Genomic DNA, 25,282 nt, shown 5'->3' on the forward strand with positions numbered 1-25,282 from the left:
GTCCCTTTGCAACCGGGTGTTCTGGTGGAAAACTGGACACCTGGCAACGCTATTGCTGGGACACCATTTGATCCTACAGCGTATGTGCACAAAAGGTTTCTGCCACTGCCATCCATCAGAGCCAGCAGGTTCTAGTGTATTAGTAATGAATAAAAACCTTTCCAAGTCACACAGAGTGCACAAGCCACATGCATCCGATGAAGTGAGCTGTAGCTCACGAAAGCTTATGCTCTAATAAATTTCAGTCTCTAAGGTGCCACAAGTACTCCTTTTCTTCAAGCCACATGGGTGTATGGCAGGGCCTTTCTTTGGGTTCAGCACCCTTTTATTGTGTTGTGTTTTCATTCTCCTGTGTCTCTGTGTACAGCTCCCATCCAGGAGTGGATGTACCAACCTACCAGAGCAGAAACTATTCCTGACCCAACCAGAAGCAAGAATCACTGGAAATATGCCAAGAAAGCCTTGTCTCTTGGATTTTCTGGTCTAGTTTTGCAAATTCAGGATTTAGATCATTCATATGAGCTGCTGATATTCCTGGAGCTTATCCTAGCTCCCACACATTAGAGGAGGAGCCAATATGACAAAGAAGGGAGGTAGGTCATCCAGGACATAAGATGGTCCAGGTGGAACATGCTTTGCTGGCACATGATTTATTGTAAATCCTGGTTTTGCAACAGATCCATCATAGAGCTCCCATTGTAGTCAATGGGAATTCTGTGTGTGGAACAACTGAAGAATTGGACTCTTGATCTGTGAGTCAGCTCATTGCCTGCTACTCAGCTGTTTAAAATGCTGCCTCTAGATTATCCTGGGCTTGTCTGTAAACAATGAGGCTGTGGTCTCACACCCCTAACATAATCATTGCAATTTTCTTCCTCCCTTTCATCCCACCTCCCTCTGTGATAACAGCTCTCAGGATGTACCTGGACCTATGGCGCTCAGGCTCATTTAAGGTTGAGCATCTAAAGAACTGGCTTCATATTCAATGGTCCTGAGCACCCATAGCTCCCATGGTGTCCCTGACCTTCAGTGGCAGTTGTGAGTGCCCAGCATGCCTGAAAATCAGGGCATGGATTTAGATGCCTAAATAGGGAATTAGGCACCAAGTTTGGAAATGTTGGCCTCTGGTTTTAGTTTGGGGTCGAAAAGCAAAACATGTAGACCAGCATTCTGCTGTTATGTGGGGAGCACCCACACAGTGCAAGAAGACAGAACCCCTTCCCTAAAGAGCTGACCCTCCATATCCCTCCTGCCCATGTGGGCTCTCTGTATCGCAGATCCCAGCACGGGAAAGAGCTGCCTTGCCTGGGCTGCTATTCCCCCTCCCACAGAGGAGCGGAGTGGGGAGTAAGCTGCATTACCGGTTACTTTTCTCCTGGAGCAAGGGGAAGCAGCGTCCACATTGTGATTCTGCTGCTTTCTGGGACAGCACAGCGCTCCATAGCAGCTGCAGCAGAGAGGGTGAGACGGCTTGAGAGGAGAGCGGATGAGCAGGAAGGGGCAGGGTTGGGAAAGGCCTTGGGGGCAGGGCCAAGGAGTTGGAGCTCTGGGCCTGACTCTGCTCTCATTAAAGTTACCGGACATGTGGGTCAAGGAAGGGCTCAAACATGCCACTCAGGTTACTGCTGGGTAACGCGAAGGTGATGGGGGCTGTTAGCAATGACAGGGGATGGGATCTGGGGTTGGGAAGAAAGACTGAGGCTTGAGCTTTGTCCATGTTACGTTTCAGCAGATGGTGAAACCTCTAGGAGCTGATGTGCCGTGATGTGAGGGTCTATCAGTGCTCCTGGGCATTGCCATTATTGGCCCATCCTTCAGGGATGGGAGAGGTTGGAATCCCATGAGCTGCTGAAGCTGAGTGGGCCCAGCCCTCTTGGAATCCAATTCAAGTCTCTAACAGAAGGTGCAAACAGATCTCTGGGGGTTTCAGCTGAGTAAGTGAACAAAGCAACCCAATCCCTATTACCCTTCCTGGAGGGTTAGCCCTCAATTTTGAAAGCAGGCACTCCTGTGGCAGAGTCCCTGGGGGTACCCTTCCATTTCCATCCTGTTCCACTTCATGGAGCGGCATTGTGGAAGGGGAAGAATGAAGGGGGTGCAGGGAAGCTCAAGAGAGGGCATCCATCCCCATCCCCTACTATTTGCTCCCCCCCACACGCCCACATACATACTGTATAAAGCTAGGGGAGGTGTCAGGCAAGAGAGTTGTCAGTAAGAGTCTCAACTCACTACCTGCAGGTCTTTGTCCCATGACTCTGGACTAATGGGATGCTCTCAACAGAGGAGACCCTACTGCAACATACAGTTATTCTCAGCTAGAGCTGTGTCCTTGGAAAATTGTCCCCCTCAACTCCTAGGACTGGCATGGTGCTGGCTTCTCTTGCAGACAGAGAAGGGGTTGTGGGGAGTAGGCCACCAGAGTGTGACACTCTGTGCTATGTCTACTCCAACCCCAGGAGTTTTCTAGGTGTACCTTTCCAGGAGAATTCCTAGTAGCAGGAAGAGGACATGTCCGAAAGCCCTTTGGGCTGGCACTCTTTTGGCAACGTGGCCACTATGGTGAGGCTCAGTATTCAAAGACTAAATGCCAGTCTTGAGGTCAATGATGATGGATATTGGTGGGGTGAGGTTTGGGGTTTTTTCCTCCTGGCCCTTTGGCCAGCAGTGTGTCCTTCCAGAATGAGCCGGCACTACTCAGCTCCCATTTTGGTGTCACTGAGACTGCTTTAAGAAAAGGAGTACTTGTGGCACCTTAGAGACTAACAAATTTATTTGAGCATAAGCTTTCGTGAGCTACAGCTCTTCTGAGCTTCAGCTGTAGCTCACGAAAGCTTATGCTCAAATAAATTTGTTAGTCTCTAAGGTGCCACAAGTACTCCTTTTCTTTTTGCAAATTCAGACTAACACGGCTGCTACTCTGAAACCTGAGACTGCTTTGAGTGTGATGGTTTGTGGGCTTTGGTTTCTGCTGTGACCAAGAGCCAGCCTGACCCTTTGCCCAGAACTCAAACTGATCTCTGAATGCCAGCCATATTTTTTTCAAAAGTTCCACATGGTTAATTTTCCCTCCTCATTATTCTTCTCTTATGGGTTAACTACATTCCCTAGTTCTGGAAATGGGTCTGGTGCTGCCAGAATGTGCTGAGATTGCCCTGGCTGGGAAGTACCAGCAATCTCACAAGAGTCTCGCCCAGTTTTGCTGACCCATGAAATTCTGATGAGGATCTTTCTAGGCTGTGATTTTTTCCAAAAGTGCCTAAGTTACTTAAGAGCACAAATCCCATTGATTTTCAGTGAGACTTTTGCTCTTAAGTAGAGCTGGTTGGGAATTTCTATCAGAATGATTTTCCGAAGGCAAATGCAGTTTGCACAAAATCAAAATTTCCCCAACACGTTTGGTTTTGAATTCAAGAAAACATTAAACTGCATTTCTCTTGTGGTGTAATGCCTTATGGGAGTTATCGTTCAGGCCCCCATTTTCTCCTTTGGGCTGGGCTCCCTGGAAGACTACACCTCCCATAATGAAATGCAGGTCCAAGCTGTGTGGTGTGTCATGGAAGTCACATAACTTGGGGTGCCTTATCAGAGCTGTAGTCCAGCCCAGGAGCCTGCCCTATAGGGGAGAATGGGAATGTCAGTCTCATGAGCTACAGCTCCCATAAGGCTGTGGGGAAAATGCAGTTTAATATGGCACTGACTTGAAATTAAAAGTTTTGGGACAGTTCAATAAACCCAAACTAAACCTTTCAATTTTGGAACCTTTTTGACATCTTTCAATCAAAGTTCTTTTGGAATGGAATTTCGATTCTGTGACATTTCAAAATTTCAACATTGTGTCCTAATTTAAGGTGAAAACAAATGTTAAAATATCAGAATTTCCCACAGGACAGATATTGAAAATTCCCCTCAGCTCTCCTCCAAAGTCATATCATAGAATATCAGGGTTGGAAGGAGGTCATCTAGTCCAACCCTCCCGCTCAAAGCAGGACCAATCCCCAGTTTTTGCCCCAGATCCCTAAATAGTCCCTCAAGAATTGAACTCACAACCCTGGGTTTAGCAGGCCAATGCTCAAATCACCAAACTATCCCTCCCCCATAGGTGCTTCAAAATACCCCATCCCTAAACTTTTAGATACTTACATGAGGTCTAGAGGGTCAGTTCATGTGGGCTGCCCATTCTGTAGAATCTGATATCCTTGCATAGAATATTACCTTCCTTTAGACCTAGTCCCCTTGCAGTCAATGGAAGCACCTGTGGAGCAAGGGATTACTCATTGTGGATAAGGCAGAGGTGGGCAAACTAGGCTAGTCCCTCCCCTGCTGTCCCCTGTCCCCCGCAGCCTCAGCTCACCGTGTCACCAGCACTCTGGGCAGTGTGGCTGGCTCCGTTCGGGCTGCGTGGCTGCAAGCTCCTGCCGCTCTGAGCAGCATGGTAAGGGGGCGGGAGCAGGGGGGCTGGATAAGGGGCAGGGAGTCCTGGGGGGTAGTCAGGGGACAGGGAGCGGTTGGATGGGTATGGGAGTCCTCGGGGGGCCTGTCAGGGGGTGGGGGCGTGGATAGGGATCGGGGCAGTCAGGGGTCAGGGAGCAGGTGGGGGATTGGATAGGGAGTGGGGTCCCAGGGGGGCAGTTAGGGGCGGGAGGTCCCGGGAGGGGGCGGTCGGGACAAGGAGTGGGCTGGGGGGCTTGGATGGGTTGGGCGTTCTGAGGGGGGGCAGTCAGGGAGCAGGAAGTGGGAGGGGGTGGATGGGGGAGGGGGCCAGGCTGTTTGGGGAGGCACAGCCTTCACTACCCAGCCCTCCATACAGTTTTGCAAGCCTGATGTGGCTCTCGGGCCAAAAAGTTTGCCCACCCCTGAGATAAGGGCAGAATTCAGCCTTTTGCTTATCAGATGTCTGGCTGACTTTTTCTGGGAATGAAGCTCAGGAGAAGGTGGTAGAGAGCCATTAAGTGAACAGAGCAGAGAAGATGGCAGGTTCATGAGGCTTGTCTCAATGACAGGTTGAGACTGGTTCACAGGGAGAGTTCTGGTTTATATTATTCTGATGCAACCACCTCCTCTTATTCTCTCTTCCTTCCTTGTTTGTCCCCTGTCCCTTCCTGTTCTCTGCCGCTTCCCCCTACCGCCTGTCATGCGGTTCCCACTGATCAGCGCCCCATCTCCCCTGAATTTAGATGTCACAGGCAGTGTGGGAAGGAGCAGCCCGAGCAGCCCTCGGGCTTAGCAGCAGAGAGGTGGGGATAGCAGAAGCCTGCGAAGAGCACAACAGCTCTATCTGTGTCAGCCAGGATGGGCAATAGAGGGAGGCCAACCCATGGGCCCTGCTGAACCCCATTTGGGAGAGCAAGGAGCCAGGCCTGTCCCTCCATGAGCATGTGCGTCATATTTCAGACACCCCACAAATGGAGGGAGGGGGAATAATCTCTGCTCAGAGTGGTTTATTTCCCTTTTTACCTGCTCCCCAAGCTGTTGCAGTTGTTGCATTTACTGACAGGCAGTGTGGTCTGATGGTTAAAGCATGGGACTGAGTGTCTGGACTCCTGGGTTCTTCCACTGTTTCACTGGGTGACCTAGGAGAAGTCACTTCACTACTCTCTGCCTCATTTTCCCTCTCTGAAATGGGGCTAATCGTACCTTCCTGCTGAGGGGAGAGGGTATGCATGTACTGAAGAGCTTTGAGATCCAAAGATGGAGGGTGCTATGGAAGGGCAATTAGTACGTCTTATATTAGCTCTGTCACAGCCCTTCTGCAGGCTTTGGCTTTTACAGGAGTAGTGGGGAGGGCTCTGTCCAACCCCATCCCCCTGGTCCTGATCCATCTAGTCAGTGCCCGGGGATTCCTTGCTTCCATTTTCTACTCTCGGCCGGAGCCCGGGGGAGGCTGGCTGTGTTCTCTAACCCCGTGGATTTGTAACCACATTTTCTCCAGCCAGAGGAAAGTACAGGGTCTGCGGATGGGAAGAGTTGTCTCCTTTATTCTGCAGTCATTGAAGCGAATTGTTAGGACTAATGATGGAACCAGATGAAGTCTTAAGCCCAGAGACCAGATTCCATTCTCCATACGTAACTGAGATTAGCATTTGGCGCCCTAGGAATTTTAACTCTCTGGTGGGTCCCTCCTGACTTCCACGCGCTGTTCGTGCTGAAGGGGCTCCTGTGAAGCCAATGGTAGGCCAAGAGGGTGGAGCTATTGAACCTATTCAGCAGCAGAGGAAAGGAGGAGCTATGTCCATCGGTTCTGCCTGGTGCTTTCATAATATGGAACCATTTTATGAATCAGACCAAACAAAAACAAAACAGATGTTCCTCAGGAGGAAGAGCAGGGAAGCAAAAGGCAAGTGAGATGCATACTACAGCAGCTTCCTCTCCTGAGATAGGAGATTCCCCACCTCTATCCTATTATGAAGCCTTATCAATAGTCCAGATGAGCAAGACGATGTATTAGTGTGTATCATACTGTCTGTGCCCAGCACTCCGTGGTCACTGCAGGACAGGTCTACCCTGTTCTTGCCATAGATAGGCTGTATGAGTATCATGCACAGTGAGTGGACATGTGCTCCATACAGCAGAGACTGCTGTGGGAAGAATGCAACCCAGGGTTGTCTCCTCTACTGTGAGGCCATAGCACTTCCAAGGAGCAGGAAGAGGGTGTGGGGTGGGTATGTGTATGTCACTGGTGCCCCATTGGTAACCATAGGACAAAATCCACAGATATGAGACCTATGAGACTCTCAAGTGTCCACCTGAAAATAAACCTACAAATCTCTGGGGATACCAGACCCAAGGAGGAGAAATGGACACGGGTGTTGGGGCAGGAAGGCAGTGGTTAGGAGAGAGGTGTAAGGGAAGGGTGCAGCACAGATATGGAGCAGAGAATAGAGAGGAAATGCAGATAAGTCAAAGGAGGAAGACACAGACCATGGGAGGAGGGGACAGGTTAGAGGAAGATATAACATGGGTGACAAGACCCCAGGACAGGGAATGTGTATGGAAAGAGCAAGAATGCAGAGAAAGGACTAGGGATCCAGGAGAAATGAGGTGGCAGGTGTGGGGTGGGGGGAAGAACATCCTAAAAACACCAGAGTTTAGGAGGACAGGTCCCCATGAGAGACTAGCAGTGATTATAGAAAGAGGTGGGCTCTAAAAATGAACCTTCTCCACTCTCCCTTGCAGGGTTTCTATAGTTAGAACGTTGTTTCAAAATGGCAATGTTAACCTGTTAAACTGCTTGGTTTATCGGCACAGGGGAGACTGGAACTGGGGCAAAGGGGGAAGTGTTCTATCAAGGGCCAAAATGGTGCTGCAGCACACAGCCCTTCGCAGGCCCAACTCCCAGCAACAAGGGCAGAGAGACTGGGCCCTTGCTATCCTTGCGGAACAGCATGCACAGTATCTGTAGTGTTACTCTCAGATCTTCACCTGACCCTGTACTCCTAATGCAAAGCATCAGACTGACCCATACCTAGTACTCCAGCCTCTGTCTGCACCCTGACTAGCATCCTAATGTCCTAGCCTTCCCCTTCTTTGCTCACTAGCATGCTAACCCCTACCTAGGGTCAAGCCAATGGTGCCATACCCAGTACACCAATCTCTGTCTACCAGCCCAGTTAGGAATATAGATGGCCAAACTGGCTCAGAGCTATGGCCCGTCTAGTCCAGTATCCTGTCTCTGACAGTGACCAGCACCTGCTGCTTCAGAGAAAGGTGCAATTAACATCCCCAACTATCACCAATAGACAGTTATGGAATAACCTGGCCACAGGCAACATTTCTTCCTGACCCCCATTTGTAAGAGGCTGGTTTCATGCCCTGATGCATGAGGATTTATCCTTCCAAAACTCTTTAAGTGAACTCTGTTATAACGCTGTATAGTCTTGTTATCCCTATAAATGTCCAATTCTTTTTTCTTTTTTTTTTAATCTTGCTTTTTAAGTCTCGTCTTTGAATCGGTGGCAGAGAGTTCCACAGGGTAATTGTGCATTGTGTCTAAATGTATTTCCTTTTATCGGTTTTAAAGTCCCACCACAGAGCTTCATTGAATATCCTCTCTTCCTTCTAGTAAGAGAGAGGGGGTGAATGAGTATATTTATTTTGTATATGCTATCCTGTCCCCTCTTATTTGCCCTCCCTGTAGAGTTAACAGTCTTGTCTTGTTAACCGCCATTCATAGGAGAGCTTATCCCTCTCCTGTCTCTGATCCCCTGCTGTAGCCTTTTTGAGATGGGGTGATCCCAATGGAACACAATATTCTGGTTGAGGACTTCCCATTGCTTTATATAGTGCAATTATAATACTGTCAGAATTATTTTCTGTCTCATTCCTTATGCATCAGAGCACCACACTGACCCGTCCCCAACAGTCTGACTTCCACCTGGTGCCTCAACCCCAAACAAGCTACACATCCTCACCAAGCCCTCTGACTTGCCCCCCAGCACTTAGCTGCCCCCACCTGAATAGATGTTAATGTTTAAAAGTCTCGGTCTTTCAGCCTTAGCTCACAGCGGGGGAGGGGGACAAGGAACTCTGCATGTACCAAAGGGGGGGAATAAAGTGCGTTTATCTGGATCTTGAAAGTTCCAATTCAGCAGCTCCTGCTCCTGATCTGATAAACCTGGGAACCAAAGAGAGTGTTTTTTTGTTTTCCCTCCTCCCCCCCCCCCCCCGTGCAAGAAGAGGCAGCTCTAGTGGAAAGATGCCAGCAAAGCTGACTGGGGATGGGGGAGAGGAGAGAGATGGGCTTTAAATGCTTAACTCAAACCAAGCAGTGCAAGAAAAATAAAGAAAGAAATACAACAAAAGGCCACGGCCTCAATTTTCTTTCAAGCTGATTTTTTTTTTTTCCTCTCCATCCGGGTAAAAGAAAATTGGAGCAAGGGGAGGGCAGCATGCAGGGAGAGCAAAAGTGAGAGCAATTTCCCTGCCTTCGGTAAATAGGGACCTCTTGTCTCTGGGCACAGTGGCCCTCACTGGCTCATGTGTTTTGGTGCCAAAGAGCTTCTTTAGCCTCTCTTAGGAGAATCATTGAAGTACCGCTTAGCAGGGGAGAGGCTCTGTCTCCTCTTCCTGCTGGAGTTGATCCTGGTGCAATGATAAGGGAGAAATGGAGCTCACATGGAGTTAGCACAGCTTCCCTAGTGCTGGACCAGCCCAAAAAGGGTCTGGTCAGTTCCAGAACACACCCAGAAGTTTGGAGAGGAGGCAGGGCAAGGAAGCGGTGTGCAGGTCTCATTACAGGGCTAGAATAAGGGGGAGAGAGAGCCACAACATCTCACAAGTCATTCTCCTTTGAAGAGTCATCCACACCCACAATAGAAAATAGGCCTGGCCCCATCCTGGATCAGAACCAAAACCGCAGCAGCAGGCTGGGTGCCAGTGCCTTCAGCTCAGCCCGCCCTGGAATTCTGCTTTGGGTCTTTGTTCAGAACCATGTCAAACCTCTGTAAGTCACCTGAGTCTGCATCTCCCCCACACACTGTCTATCCCCTTCACTGGTTATTGCACATACTGCCAATGCATCCCCCTACCCATGTAGCCTTCCCATACAGCCACCCAGAGGACATCCCCCTGTATTATAGGTTGAGCCTGCCTATTGTTAAGTCATCCAACACTTCCTCCTATTGGACTATAAGAGAATAGATTGGGGTAAAGAACATGGTGCGGGGGAGGGATTGGAATGAAGACGGGGGGAGTAGAAGAGGGGGAAAGGACAGGGAGAAAACTGGGAGCCATTTGGGCTGGGAGAATCTGAGGTTGGATGAGCACTCCAGAAGGGATAGGTGGAGCTTGGGGGGGTGGGGATTGGGAAGGGGGACTGGAAAGAGAGAATGGGGTGAAGACTGGAACTTGGATAGGGAGCCTGGCTCGGGAGACTAGAACTGAGATGAGAAGCCAGGATGGTACTTTCAGCTGTGATTTCTTCATATCCAGGGTGCCTAATTTTAGACCCTGGGGTCTGATTTGCAGAACTGCTGAGCATTCAGAGCTGCCACTGAAGTCGACGGGAGCCATGCTTCAAACCTATCACGCACTCTGTAGTGCTAAGTACTCTGAGAAATCAGGGCCTAGAAATCTCAAATTGGACACCCAAAATTAGTAGGCACTTTTGAGCTTAATCTCTCTGTGCCTAAGTTCTCCTTCTGTAAAATGGGGTTAATGCCCCCTTACCTTATAAGGGTGTTGTCAAAATAAAGTAATGTTTGCGAAGCACTTGACCACTACAGTGGTGAGCGCCATAGAAAAACCCATGAGGAAATGAATCATTCTGTCTTTAGGGCAGGGTTTGAATAGTGTGCGGTAAATACAGCCTTGTGGGGGAGAGGACAAGGCACACCCACTTAACTGTGAAAACAACATATTGACTGGCACCATCCTGTGCACTGAATGTGGCTACAATAATATGTGATGATGTAATTAAAGACGCTCTTGGAATTCATTCGCACAAGGGGGCTGAATTAGGGATGCACAGGCAACCATAACTAGGGGATTTCCCAACTTTTCAAAGATGCCTTTGCAATCTTAATGCTCCTGTAATGTATGTATGTGATATATATCCATCCCCTAGGTTATTCTCCTCTATCCCTCCATTCATTGTGTATTCCCAAACACCCCTCAGCATATCCCTGCCCCACATTCCATGTATCCCTCCCAACCCTCTGCTGTGTATGCTGTTATGAACATGTGTTAGGTGCTCTGACACCACAGTCAGGAGTGTGATGGAGACGGAGATACAGATCTATGCAAACAGGATCTCTAGATTTTCAGTACCCCTTGGTTCAGGAAAGGAGATAGGCTCATCTCAGAGTGTCTTTCTCTTGGTATTTGGGTGCTTACAGTCAAAACTGATCCAGGAAGTGGTCTGAGTCACCCTCTCGAAGGAAACATAGCCAGTGGGAGAAGATGGAGAATTAAAGGAACCCCTAAAGGTTTGGTTTGAGTCCTGAACAAAGATCTGGTTCTGTTCTTATTCTGTCTGAATCAAGTTGCCCTAATTCTCACGCCATCTCCTTCAGGCCTGGAGTCAGAGATTGCATGTCTTTTCTTGGGCCATAATACCTTTGATGGTACAATATCTGGGACAGGTTTCTCTGAGTGGGGTGGGGGCTGGGAAGGGCAGGTGGTGCCCACAGACTAGGGAGATAGGGATCAGGTTCACAGCCTTGTGCTGGCTCGGTCAACCAGTAACACCACTGAAGACGAGCACTGGAGAGAGAGGCCTTGGTGGTTTGCATCACTGTTGAGCATACAAGGAGGTAGCAGGAGAGATGGTGGCCCGATACCCACATTTGGGGCCTTGCTGTGTGTGAGGTGATGGTAGAGGTGTAAAAGGGGGACATGTATATGTGGGGTGAGGGTCTGCATGGACATGCCCTGCACTGGACTGGACATGTTTGGGCACTCTTCAAGAATGCACATGAACAAAAATAACACATGATCAGCCTCAAACAAGCAAGCCTCCCCGTGGCAGTTTATCTCCTCAGTCAAGCACACACAACTCCCCAAGTTGCATGTGCATAACAGATGGGCTGAGGGCCCTTGGACTGTAGTGGGTTTATGGCAGGTTAAGAACGCTGGCTAAATGTGTGAATGCCATTAATGCCAGTTGGGGCGGGGGAAACAGAACCCCTCCAAACTCCTGAATATGAGCCAAGAGCTCCCAGTGCCAGAGAGGTGACTGTGAAGCATATGTGCTTCTCAGGGATGCTTTTTCTTTCTCTCCAACTGTCGGTCTTTTCACTCCCATCAATCTCTCTCTCTCACTCTATCATCTTCTCTGCCCCCCTCAATTTCTCCCTTCCCCTCATGCTATCTCTTCCACTCTTTCTGCTCCCCATCTGCTTGGCCAGCTTCTCAGCTGGTGTAAATCGACATGGCTCTGCTGAAGTCAATGGAACATCTATGTTGGTTTACATCAGCTGAGGACTGGGTCCTCTCTCATTTTCTCTCCTCACCCAGCCCCCGCGGCACTCTCTCTCTGGGTCCTCCCACTCTCCTGGTTATTTCTCTCTCTTCTCCCTCTCCATTTGTCCTGCATCTATCACCTGTCAAGGAGGCTGCGAGGAGCAAGCCTTGCGCTTTTGCTCTGGCTCCCACAGAGCAGTTGCTTTCCAGCAGCAGAAGGTCCGTATGCTTTTCAGACAGGTCTGGGGCATTCTATTGATAGAGGGTAAACAGGGCAGAGCAGGGAGCCCCTGGCTAGTTGCTGGCTGCAGCGGAGGAGATAGCGCTAGTGAATAGTGCAGACTGGAGGGACCAGCATCCCTCCTGGAGAGCAGATCTCAGGGGTGAGACAGGGGAGTTGCCATTAGAGGCTCAGGAGAGGGAAGTAGAGACAATGAAAGCGCCTGACCCTCTAGTTATTATCTCAGTTAATCGCAGTCACTATTAACCCATCATACTGCTTATGGATCATCAGAGAGAAACAACACGCCTGGGAAGGGGGGCCTTTAACCTGTTACAAGAGCTTTGCCCCCATTCCTGACCGGTGCTAGTGGGGAGGGGTAGAGCTCAGCTTGCCCATGGTGATGGATTGGCCTCGTGTTGGAGCAGCGTGACCATCGCCCCTGTGCTCAGGAGGCGTTGCAAGCAGGGAATGGCTCTAGTTAGATGGATTGCACGGCAGTGGATGTACCCGGGCAGGTGCCATTAATTGTCTGCTTGACCCCAGTAATCGAATAAATGCTAATAAACGCCATGAAAGGCCCCGTCTCCTCTTTAGCATGGGAAGGCAGTGCCAAGAATCATTCATCACTGACAACAGCAGGATGAAGTGTGGGTCAGGCCAGCAGGCCCAAAAAGGAGTCAGAGCTCAGACGGGGGATACAGGGAGCAGGAAAAGGGCCCAGATCTTTCCCCTCTCTGTGCTCCAACACAGGCCCAGCTGTTGTGGGTTCTGCTGGGAGGTAATTGGCCATGATGGGAGCTAGGGAAATGCCCCAGACTGAGAGATATCGTCCAGCATCAAGGAACCATCTACTAATGGCCTGCCTGGTGGAGGGAGGATGTGGCCCTGAGAACGCCTTCTTACAGCAACAACACAGAGCGGTTTCCCTGAGACTGTCCAGCCATGTGTCTGCTCACAGACATCTCCAGTGCCGGTGGAAGGGGCAGGAGGGACTGACAGACCTGGACACCACAACCCTATGTTTACCCATAGACAGGAGAGCAACAGTGCAAGCTTCCCCCATGCTGCCCACCCCAATGAGCCTTAATCCTAAAGGGACCAACTTGAGAGCATCTGCAGGGCTCATTCACATCTCCGGGGCCTGTTCAGTCCTGGCCTCGTCCCTGAATTTGCCACCAAAGCTGCCATTTAGCGCCCATACTGATATAGAGACCTGTGTTCCTGTACGGGCTGAGAGGCTGTGCTGGATAGCCATCTGGGAGCCACTGCTTTTGTTTGCTATTGATCAAGGATGGATTTTCAAGGTGACCACACAGACCATTCATAGAGCCAGTGCACCAAATTCTTTGCTGGTGCTAATGGACAATACTCCAATGAAATCGAACTGCGCTGGGAGAAAACTTGGCCCAGTCACTCTATAATGCTGCCAAATAGGGATACAGAAAAGGGGGTAAACTGCAGCTGCAAGAGAGGATCTATAAAGGGGCTGCCTGCACTGGGGTAGAGAGGGGTGAAGGAGGCTGGCTGAAAGGAGATGTCTCTAGGAGCCTGGAAGAGTGCATCTATAAAGGTAACTCACAGCTAAGACAGGGGTCTACTGAACTGTAAAGTGGCTGCCTGCACTGGAGTAAGGGCTGGGTGAAAGGGAGAAGGGGGCTGCAAAGCTAAAACTGCTGCCCTGATAAAGGTGCTCAGCAAAACTGCCTGATATTACTAGGAAAACTGGCTGCAAAAAAAAAAAAGATAGAAATGTCATTGGAAATACATACACACATGGGTTGTGATTTTCAAAGCAACCTAGGGGATTGAGATGCATGCCTTTCATTCATTTCAATAGCAGATGTGTGTCTAAATTCTCTGGTCTGCTTTGAAAATCTGAGCCATCCTGGGGGCAAACTAGCACAGTTATGGTAAGGGCCAAGCACGCCTCTCTTACCTATTAGAATGCGCTGAGGGAGTTAAACTCTTAGCAAAAGTAAAGCAGGTAACTGTCATGTCTTTAGACTTTCAGATGGTTTAATTATTAAAGAGAAGGTGTTGAGGAAACTTGGCAATCCAAGAGTGAAAGAGAAAGTCCTGCCATAAGAAAAGGATCAGAAAAGAGAGGAAGCAAAGGTCAAGAGTGAATGAGTAATTTGGGAATCCTGACATCCGTGCTAGGACTCAAGTTGCTAAATATGCTAATTAACACAGTCCTATTGGAAGTGAGGTGACAAAATTGCCTAATCCAGCTGAATTACTGGAGTTAGACTAGACTACAGGGAGAGTCATGACCTATCAAAATTGGGGGTGTGGGGAGTCAGGGAATGACCATGTCATTTGCTGCCATCACATAGATCACTCTGCATGCATGTTTCTATCCCTTTCCCCTACCCTGTGTCTGTTCTGTCTATTTAGATTGTAAACTCTCTGGGACAGAGACTATCTACTACTCCATGTTTGTACAGCACCTGGCGTGAGGGGGCTGCAATCTTGATTGGTCCCTAGGCTGTAATAGACAGGATTAGTAAGAGTGGGAGAGTGGGCCATGCAATGGCCGATCAAGCTAAATGCACACAAGTGCCAGGTAGTACACATTGGAGGGACCCATTTAAGGACCTGTATGAGTCTTTTGGGGTGGGAGGAGGAGTTGGGGGTGGGGCTTAAGGAAGATGTCTGATCAGTGCACAGCAGTGGTTTAAAAATGAATAAGATTCACTAGGGGACAGAGAATAGTACAGACAATAGAGGGGTTGCTAGTAGCAGGAACCCACAGCTCCTTGGTAAGGGGTGGTTGAGTGGTGCATTCCCAGCTGGAAGTCCAAGAGATATTGTGCATGAGAATTATGGCTGATGTGCAACCCTTGCATGGGAAAGAATGAGACAGAAAATGAACCACACGTGACAGATGTTGGCCACATCACTTAATGCACTGCGGGCAGGCACTCCAGTACTGTGGTGATGAGGGCAGTACTAGAATAGGATGCTCTGTGTGTAGTTTCTACATGGTCTTGTGATATCCAAGTCAATTCTTGCAAAGGTGCTAGTCCTCAGTGAGGGCTGTGTCCTGAACAAGGTGCACATCTCAACTGTAGTTATGTAGGAGAAAGTATAAGAGTCCTTTAAAAAAAGGGGAAAGTGCGTGTTTCCCTCCTTTGCTGGACTCAACCCCAACTGATAGGATTTTTGCAAGCTCTCGGGAAAGTATTCGCTTGAGGCAGAATTAGTGAATTTCAGCCCCAAATGGGAATGTTTTTGAAAGTTATGCGCATATTAACATCAGGGGCTTCTCATTGAATTTATCATGTAACCTTAACAGTAGCAAACTGTAGCTACAAAGGTGCCTGCCTTCCTCCGAACAAAGAAGAGTACCTGCTGTCACACTAGCTAGGCTCTCAAGTCTCATGCTTCAGGGTATCAGGACAGACAGCCTGTTGCCTGGTTGGCCCCATGTGGGGTAGGGCTTGCAGCGAAGAATGATGATCTTGGGGTCTGGCCTGCAAGTCAAGAAATCTTGGTTCAGTTTCTTTCTCTGCCGCTGCCTGTTTGAGCTAGGGCAAGTGCCTTAATCTCTCTGCCTCAGCTCCCCATCTGTAAAATATGGAGGGTGATGCTCCCCTACTGCACAGCAGTGCAGAGGGTGAGTTCATTGTGTGTGTGGCACTCCCATCCAACAGCTTGGGAGGCCAGAAAAATGCCTGGCTAAAACCTCTACCTCTGAAGTATGTAAGGCCGGTGGTTGTCAGGGACAGCAGACCAGGCTAGTTAGATGACAGCTTGGTTCCTATATGCTCAGTCCTTAGTGCCCTTAACTACCCCAACACCCTGGTGTTCCATCTTCAGCTCCTTTAACTGCTCTCCCGTCTCTCCATTACTCTCAGGATCCTCCGCCCAGCCCTTTAGCCAGCAATTTCCCACCGTGCTGAGGTTTCCTAGCCTGAAGGGGTCTAAAGGGGACTTAATCGTTATAAATATCCCCTTGAAATGCAGGGCACTGTTAATCTTCTCCTTTAATGAACAAGAAGCTCGGCACCTTTGCTACAGAGATTTGTATGCGTCTCCCCTCCCACGTCTTTCTGATTCCCCCCATCTCCCATTCGCTTAATCTCTATCTCTTCACCTCTCCCCTTCTTTCTCTGCCATTCCACTGCTGTTGTTTTCCTTCTCCATTTCTCTCTATGCCTCAAACCCTTTGCTTCTCTCTCTTCCCCTTGATCCTGTCTATTAAGGCTTTTGCTCTCCACCTCCCTCTCTCTCCCTCTCCTGTGTTGCTCAGTTTTACCTCAAAAGGGCCAAATCTTTTTTATTATTATTATTGCCATTCTGTTTCTTCATCAGAATGCAAAACATTACATCTCTCTCTCTTGTAATTATGGTTAATTTCATAACCAGCACCTTAATTGGATTGGACTCTGATGGGGAATTCTCACAGGAAGGCAAGGCAGAAAGATTGTGGTGTGATCTGTTCATTCAGCTCATAGTTTAGATTCAAGATTTCTTGCGTGAAATGGGAAGCAACTAATAATTCAGACCTCAGAGACAAGCTGGAGGTGACTGGGAAAGGCTGAGTACCTTACAGGGAGGCTGCTTCCCAAGGGCAATGACTCTCTACAATGCTTCAATAAACCCTCCTCTTCACTGACACTCGGAACCTGTCTTCCTTTCTCCCCCTTGTCAATGAGAGAGGAACATGCAGCTAAGAGTTGGACTGTCCATTTCCTGCAGTGCGGGAGAGCCAAAGAGATGGGATCTCATGTGAAACAAATGTTGCAAGGGGTTCCCCCTGGACAAGTAGCCCCAACCCAAGGCCCTTTGTCAGTGCAGGTGATGGTTTATTAGCACTAGGAATCGCACTGGTTTCCCCTGCTGTTCCAAACCAGAATGCCCTTCTCCAATGGCATCTCCCTTTAAGGGCAGTGTGACTTGAGCACCCTGTGTTTATCTGCTAGTAGCTAGCACCCCTTGATTCACTGACAACTGCCTAAGGGCTGCCTTCCTTCCTAGATGCTGCCACCCCCACTATTGCTGGGGGAGCATCCACTGGGATCCCCAGCAGCTATGCCATTGCGGGCTGGGATACAATCAGGTCTCACCAAGTAGAGTCCAGGCTGTCCAGTCCTTGGGTGTACAAGCAAAACCCAGGGCTCAGTTCTTCTCTGCCTTGCGTCACCATTGCCAACTCTGGCACCCCATGAGAAACCCCCACTTCCTCCCCCTAGTGGTAGGATTTTACACCCATTTTGCACAAGTGTGGATGACTGCACAAGGTACAGGGTTATGGAGAATTGTCCCCCCAGGGTGCCACAGGCAGTGGATGGCACACATGGCTCAGCAGCTGGCACTCTTCCCTGTGAGTCACCCCGAGCTGACACCCCTGCATGGCATGGCGTTAGGAGGCACTGTATCTCTGGAGATGCCGTCTTCCAGATGAGATGCACAACTGAGGTCCTGCCCTCATGACATTGTTTCTGCAAGAATAGGGGGTCTTAATCCTTGAACTGTACCCTGGCCAGATGCCAGCTCGGGCAATTCCATTCTGCCTATTGCGCATTTCATTTGTATAGTTTTCTTCGCTTCCTGTCCTAAACTGTTGTTTAGTGTTGTCGTGTGCTTTTAAACAGCTGCTCTATTTCAGGAGTCTGCATTACAAGCGGGAATCAATGAACGTTCTATCCATTTAGGGCCAGAATCTGAGCTCCATACTCCATATCTCCTGAGCCTTTTATGGTGTCTAATGGAAACGTACCCAAATAAGGCCCTTCGGACTTGGCCTGTGGTTCACTAAATATTTCAGGAAAACGCTAAAATTATTACGTACAGTGTTATTGTTGTGAAACCGAGTGGTGCTGTCTATGTGGCCAGCAGTTTGTTTCTTTCCCTAGTATCAGCTGACAAGAGGCCCATGTAGTTGAACATGGAGAAATAAGAACTAATGAGGATTAGATCAAAAAATGTCAGGCAGCACTATGCCTTAAATGAATACATGCTGCTAGAGGCCGATGAAGAAAAGGAACCGGGGCTATGGATGAGAGCAACTTAAAACACCATCAGCTCAGTGCCTGGCAGCACTTAACAAAGCAAACAGAATCCTGGGTGTATCAATAGAGGAGCAGAACAAATCAGAGACTCATTCCAGCTCTTTGTACAAGGCCGTCAAGAAGACACCTACCGCACTGTGGGCAGTGTACAAGAGGAAGCGTATTGAAGGCTTGGGGAAGATACAGGAGGATGAAGGATCTTAAGGTTAGAGTCACAAGGCCCAGTTAAGAAAATTAGCTTTGAAGTCATTAGACGATAAGAGATGATCAAGGGGGTGTGATTGAGGAGCACAGGAGGGCTGGGGTCTACCTGGAGGGCTGTTGGAATAGACTGAGACATTATTTTCTGGACTGGGAAAGAGGTTGGAGGATTGGCACAAACAATTGGATAAATTATGAGGGAGGGTCTTAGCCCTGGGATGCCCAAAGCAGCAGCCCCCAACCCAAATAATTAGTTTTCAGAGTAGCAGCCGTGTTAGTCTGTATTCGCAAAAAAGAAAAGGAGTACTTGTGGCACCTTAGAGACTAACAAATTTATTTGAGCATAAGCTTTTGAGCTTAGTCTCTAAGGTGCCACAAGTACTCCTTTTCTTTTTTGTTATAATTAGTGTCAGTGTCAAAAGAGGGAGCCCACACCGCTATCACTTTGACCTGTTGGATGTTTTAATTTTTCTCCTGCATTTGGGGAGCTGCAGTTTTCCTACAGAGGACAAGATCTCTATGCCTTTTCTGGAAATGGAAGGGGTGGAAACGTAGAGCTAGATCCTCACAGCTGGGCAAAGCTGCAGAAAAGGGCCACCTTTGCACTTCCTTGATCCTCGGTGCCTGGTGCCAGCCTAGCCCCTCAAGTAACTTGGAGTAGCCCCCGGGCTGCTCTAACTAAACTGGCTTGTAATAGTTCCCAAAGGACTGGTGTGAAGGCTGGGAACTGCCAGAGCATACTGAGCTTTGGCCACCTTCTCTCCTGATCCCACCCACTATGTTGATGGGGAGGTAGTGTTCTACACCAGCCAGAGAGTCCCTTTCTCCAGGGTCAGTCCCAGGTGCCCATGCAGAGCAGTTTTCTGTTCCCTTTGCACCACCTTAGTATGAGTTAGAACATGCACTGTCAACTTTTGGGGCCAGATCCTCGGTATAAATCAGCATTGCAATCAGTGGAGCTGCTCCAAGAATCCAGCCTGTAAGTGCCTGGTTCTTTCTTCCTTTGGGAGCTTCTGCCTCATGTCACCATGGGCACTGGTGTAAAGTGTTCCCATTCTGATTTGTTTGCATATTGTGCTCCCTTTACACAAGGGGCAGGGCAGTGAAGAATTAGTGCCAGCGTCCTAATCTCAGTTTTGCAGCTCCTTGCTTATGTTCCAGCAATGTCTTGCCTTGTCCTCATCCCATGCAAGACACTCCTACTCGAGCACTGTGCATGGAGGAGAGTGTCAGATAGGGGAAGAACTGCAGTGCAGATCCTCAGCTGGGGTAAATTGATAAATTTACTTCAGCGGAGCTACATCAGCTGAGAATCTGGCCCTGAGCCCTTTGGGACAGGAGTTGTCTTTATTTGTATATGTCATGTAGTGCTGAGCATGCCAAAGAAATAATCACTGAGAACAGTAATTTGTGGGAAACGGAGAGTAAGAAAGGAGCTGGTATTAGCAGAGGGTAGAAATTTCCTCATGTAATAGGGCAGGGGTTCTCAAACTGTGGGTCAGGACCCCAAAGTCAGTCTCAACCCCATTTTAATGGGGTCGCCAGAGCAAGCGTTAGACTTGCTGGGGCCCTGGGGCCAAAGCCTGAGCCCTATAGCCCTGTGTCGAAGCTGAAGTCAGAGCCCCACTGCCCAGTGTTGAAGCTGAAGCCTGAGGACTTCAACCCTTGGTGGCAGAGCTCAGGGTTACAGGCCCTTTGCCTGGGCTGAAGCCCTTGGGCTTCGGCTTTGGCCCCCCAGCCGGGGGTGGTAAGGTTTGGGCAGGCTAAGGCTTCAGTCCCTGCTCCTAAGGTTGTGTAGTAATTTTTGCTGTCAGAAGGGGATTGTGGTTCAACGAAGTTTGAGAATCCCTGTAATAGGTGTGTGGAAGAGACTTGACCAGTTTCAGCCACGAGTATATTCAATAAGAAGAGAGGCCAAGTAATGTAAAGTAACTTTGAATCCAAGTAAGCCACAGATTCTAGCTTGGTGAGTGGATGAGCTTAGATAAGAACACAAGAACAGCCATACTGGGTCAAGCCAATGATCCATCTAGCCCAGTAGCCTGTCTTCTGACAGTGGCCAATGCCATGTGCCCCAGAGGGAAAGAACAGAACAGGGCAATTTATAGAGTGATCCGTCCCCTGTCATCCAGTCCCAGCTTCTAGTAGCCAGACATTTAGGGACACCCAGACCATGGGGGTGCATCTCTGACCACATTGTCTAATAGCTATTGATAGACCTGTCCTCCATGATAGGTGAGCTGTAGGGAGATGTGGTCAATGATTACAGCTGGTTAGAAAAATTTCAGTGGAACTATTTTCTACTGGAAAATGCAGTTCTGTCCAAACTGAAACACTTTGTGAAATCTGACGATTTTGCTTGCATTTCTTTTGGGAAAATAGTTCCAAGAATGTTGAAACGTCTTGTTGTTAGAAGGAAATGTTTTGAAAACTTTTCATTTTCGTGTTTCCATTTTGTTTTATAGTATGTATTCTACTGTTAGATACATTTTTTTAAAAAGTCCAAATCAAAATGAAACATTTTGAGCTATCTGAAACAATTTTTTCCTGCAATTTTCCTTTGGAGGAGGATTTTGAAATTTTCAGGGTTTGTTCCAATTTGAAAGGAAGCCAAATTTCAAACTCCTTCTCACAATAGAATTTCCATGCTCTGCCAAACTCTACTGATGACACTTGCCTGAGTCCTCCCTCCCTGAATGAATCGGACCTAATTCTTTGTGACCAGCCACACTCAGAGAGGAGGCCGCTCACTGGTGAACCTCTCCACTGTTCCAAGCAGGGCTGGGTGAATTTCAGCTGGGGTGTCATTCTCATGTTCACATGAGCATGCCAGCTTCTTCACGTTGCCCCTTAAGGGTATTGCTCCAGAGACAGAGCTTGGGTTGCAGGAGAATGACCCACCAAATGGGAAAGTAGTCAACCGCCTCCTTGTGCTTCAGAGATGGACTCCCTGAGCAACTGGCTGTGCCACAGCGGAATAGCGACCCAACACCATTGAGATGCTCAGACCTGAGCCCCGTCTGTCCTGCGCAGGGCAAGCCCCATACCTGTTTGTACGCTTCCCTAGCTCCTCTTTCCCAGCACTGCTGCTACGGCTTGGATCTCCCACTGTCCCTTTGGCTTTGTGTTATGACTTGCTCTGAGAAACCATTGGATTTAGCTGCCGTTATTTGTTGGCAATAAGCTGTTGTACTCAGTCTGTTTATCCTTTTCAAGATGAAATAATACAGAAGCTGAACTGAAATGGAAACCCTGGCCTTCCATTTCCATTTTAATTTAAACACACAATATTTCCCGGTGATTACATGTATTCTCACGCAGCCTAAGGTTCATTCTCTTTGTTATCATTATAATCATTGTTTGGGGTGTGGAGAAATCATCCTCTTTCAGCCTACAGAAAAAAATCTAGGGCTGGCCAGAAGTGAGCTCCTTCTCCTGGGCTCCTGCTTCCCTGCATCTGCAGGCTTCCTGCATGAGTGGCTGCTGAAACATGGGAGGAAGGGATGGAGAATGAAGAAAGGGGCACCCGTGGTGGATCTGCTGCTGAGTGAAGCTGCAAACATGTTTTAAGCCATTATTGAAGACATTAAAATGATCTTGTATTTCATCTGTAATCCTCCAGCTTCCTGACCATGCTAAAGTGCTGCTCCAGGGAATTGAGTCTTGTCCCTCACTCCTTGTGCAGCAGAGTGCAAACAGGTTATACTGGCTGGATGCATGGGACTGCATTTTCAAGAGCTCTGGGCACAGATTTTCAGAAGCATTCAGCACCCAGCATCAGCGTCATCAATGCCGAGCATTTGAGAATCATGAGCCACGCCCAAAATTCAGGAGATTGGCTTAAAAATCATGGGAGTTTTAAAATGAACAAACCACACCCACTTTTGGAGTTTTGGTTCACTCCTGGCTTTTTAACGTTTAGCATTTCCAGCTTCTCTCTGCGACCAGGATAGCTAGAAATTTACTTCAGTGAAGTGGAGGTTGGGTGTATCCCCGTGACTCCAGGAGCTCATGTTTCGAGCAAAACACCAAATATTGTGAAAGCTGGCAATGCTGCAACGTGCACCCTATGTGCTGAGCAGTTGAAAACCTGGTCACTTATTTAGGTGCCTAATGAGAGCTGAGTTCTTTGGAACATCTGGCTGATAGGGTCTGAGCCAACGTCTATTAAGCCCAGTGGAAAGATTGCCATTGGATTGAAGCCCACTGATTTTTCCCCACGTTGTGCAACTGTAATGTCGATAGACCCCGGTCGTCGGCGGGCGGGATCACACCTGGGACCTCTGGAGCTTAGTGCATGACCCAAAAGCCAACTGGCTGTTAGCTAAGGCTGTAGAGTAGATTCATTTTATCTCTCTCTCTCTCTCTCTCTCTCTCTCTAGGTGGTCTGGGTGCCACTAGATGGGACAGAACACCACACCCAGAAGGTGTGTGGGTTACACAACAATGGAGGGTTTTGGGGGGAGGAGAAGAGAGCAACTTCAGCAACTGGGTTGGGGTGATCATTAGGGAGAAATGCGGCTCCCTTTTCCTACGTCAGCAAGGACAATGGGGCGTCTGTGCAGAACCCAACGTGCGTTTGAAAAGCCTGACAGCTCCACAAAGCAGCTGATTCCTGCATAGCCCTTCAGTCCATTGCATCACGGACTGGAGGACAAGCCGATCCAGCACCAGCTCAGCACAGTTTGTTTTTATCTAATCAGTTTTATTGTTGAATGAAACAATAACAACAAACACTCGCCCTGAAGACAAGCCATAAATAATGCAAAATCAAACAAGCGAGAGATGGAGGAAAGAAGAATTATACATGTAAAAACAGCCCGAAGATGGCAAGGCTTCAAGGAGGCTCTTTCTCTCCATTGTCCTTTTTCGTTCTTTCATTCATTTTTATCTCCCCTTTCTCTGGAAATTCCTGGGGCAATATTTTTGTTATGTGAAATAAACTTGATGATAACCTGGAGAGAGATAGAGATCAGGCTGGTGGCAAGGAGCCCTGCAATGAGATAGGTAGATAGGGCTCAGGCTTTTGTCTCTTGAAATACACCAGTGTCACCTTCAGAACCGAAGTTCCAAATCGCTGCCTGCTCTCCGGTCCGTTGAATCCCAACTAGAAATGATGGCAGGGCTGGCCGGCCAGTGCCCTGAATGGCTGCAGACACAGAGTGAGAGAGGAAACGTCCCAGTGACCAGGACAAGGGCCCAGATAGGGAAAGCGTGGGACACAGCAAAACGTCACAGTGTCGCAGCTGGTGGGAGAGCAGCAGGTCGCCGCAGTCATAGGACCCTCACCGCGGTAAGACTGCTTCACACTTACGCTCTTTGGGCCGTTAGATCCCCACGCTGTCCTCCCCACCATGAGAGAGCCACCCTGGCACCAGCCTTTGCCACTAGGAGACTGCTGCATGATCTGCCTCTAGAGCAATGCACCATCATAGTACCCTTGCCACTGTGAGGTCAAAGCACAGCCACCATGAGAACAACATAACACCACGTAGCTGCTGTACCCTCACTGCAGGCACAATGTACTTGCCACTGTCAGTAAACCACACTGGCAACACGGTCACAATGCTGTGTGTGGGTTCTAGCTAGCTAGTTAGCCAAGTTACCCATCACCTTAGGATCTAAGCATCTAGGCCATGCCGTGCTCTGTGTGGTGATATACATAATACTGTCCATGTGACATCCTGTGGCTTTATGACATCATCACAGGGATAATAGTCCAACTGTTTGATGTAGTATTACTGTCTGTCCTAGCATGCATTGCTATCGCGTTGACATTGCAGTGTCGACTGCTGATGGATTATCTTAACGTCATCCTGTCTTCATGGTGATACATTGCAGTCACAGCACTGACATTCTAGAAAGTCTTAGTAAACTGCGTATTTAACGATGCCAGGCCGGATCCTTAGCTGTTGTAGATCAGTGTAGCTTCTCTGAAGTGAATGGAGCTGTGCTGATTGACTCTAGCTGAGCATCTGGTCCATTGTGCCCATTCCTGTTTAATGATGTAGTTGCCTTCCTACAGATAGGAGCACATACCTTTATGTAACTAGAATAACATCACATTCATTGTCAGGTTATTTTAGGGAATGTGCAGTGGGAACAAAAACATTGCCAGTAGGAACATTCTAACCTTAAATTAAACATAGGACATGTGAACCAATGTCACTGCAAGAGACATCAGCTTGGATTGCTGGAGACTCAGGCTCTGTGCTCTGTCGCATGACTGTCAGAGATGCGCAGTAGAGCAGTGGTGGGGTATGGTGTCTCAGCTTGAGACAGCTGGAAATATCCAGACCAGCGTGATAGGGCTGGAAACTCATTACCGTCTCACAACTGGTGTGAATAGAGTCTTAGTGCCGTGCCTAGGGGAAGGCATCCACCTCAAAAACCCACCACCAGGTATGGTAGCCTTCCATACACTGAGGAGGGAAGGATGGTCTTTGTGGTGAATACACTTGTTGGTTAATTGAATAGTCAATTGCTTGACCACACTTTGGTGCGTTATGAAATATACTCAAGAAACTAAATAATAAGCATCAGTCAGGTTTATTAATATAGTACAAGGAAAAGGGTTTTTTACGATACCAGTCTCCAAGCTCCCATCTCATGCAGCGATGAGCGATGATTCACCTTATGCAGACAGGGAGCTTCCCAAGTTACACATTTCTGCTGGTATTATTTATATGATGATTTTACAAGTTACACGTCAGTCTCTTTTACACATCACTAAAATCCAACCCCTCTAACTTGTTCTGGTTTGGATACTAGCATTGCAGGTGCTTGTCTGTGAAGGTACTTCCTAGCTTGTAGTAAGACACAGAACAACTGTATCTTGATTTTGACACATTTTCTCCCTGCTTATGCCAAACGATTACTTCAGCAAATGCAAGGAGTTATGCGATACTTAGCATAAGTGAACAGGGTTGTGGTGTAGGTCAAT

General features: G+C 48.4%; 1 protein-coding gene across 3 annotated transcripts in view; it reads left to right on the forward strand.

Moving 5' to 3' along the window:
- Nucleotides 1–25,282, forward strand: part of LINGO1 (leucine rich repeat and Ig domain containing 1) — a 470,336-nt gene that overhangs the window by 427,187 nt on the left and 17,867 nt on the right. Inside the window, exon 1 of one of the 3 annotated variants that reach the window (XM_038420514.2) lies at nt 23,610–23,632. The exons of the other annotated variants lie outside the window; for them this stretch is intronic. The gene's annotated coding sequence lies outside the window, so the exon portion shown is untranslated. Of the gene's footprint in view, nt 1–23,609; nt 23,633–25,282 lie in introns of those variants that run through there. 3 annotated transcript variants of the gene reach the window in all.

Source organism: Dermochelys coriacea, chromosome 10 (assembly GCF_009764565.3).
Source record: "Dermochelys coriacea isolate rDerCor1 chromosome 10, rDerCor1.pri.v4, whole genome shotgun sequence".
Taxonomy (NCBI): Eukaryota; Metazoa; Chordata; order Testudines; family Dermochelyidae; genus Dermochelys; species Dermochelys coriacea.